Source organism: Penaeus monodon, chromosome 19 (assembly GCF_015228065.2).
Source record: "Penaeus monodon isolate SGIC_2016 chromosome 19, NSTDA_Pmon_1, whole genome shotgun sequence".
Taxonomy (NCBI): Eukaryota; Metazoa; Arthropoda; class Malacostraca; order Decapoda; family Penaeidae; genus Penaeus; species Penaeus monodon.
Genome location: NC_051404.1, coordinates 37,855,117 through 37,855,558, shown reverse-complemented (window position 1 = coordinate 37,855,558; position 442 = coordinate 37,855,117).

The window sequence follows — 442 nt, the reverse complement described above, 5'->3', positions numbered from 1 at the left end:
CTCTGGCATCTATCCGAATCTGTGTGCTCGCACACTTTTGTGTCTATCCGTACATGCGTTCATGCACGCTCTTGTGCCTGTCTATGTCTGTTTGCGTGCACAATATTGTACCTATCAGCGTTTTGTCTGTGCATGAACTTGTGTCAGTCCGTGTCCGTGTGCGTGCATGATCTTGTGTGTATGTCAAAGAGCAGCTCAGCGTGACTCATGTCTTTAAACTAGAACACAACAACCCGAATATTTGTTTTCCCTTTTACGTAAAATACGAACAGCGAATTATGAAGCGAGAACAGGATAACGAACAGATTAGCTTTCGGTGTACATGCCTATCTTTATATCAGATCTATATTTTTGTTTATCCAAGTAAATAAACCTGTCTTTTGATATGTCTCGGAATTCACTATCGTATCATGTTTTCCGAGTTTCGGCTGATGATCACTTC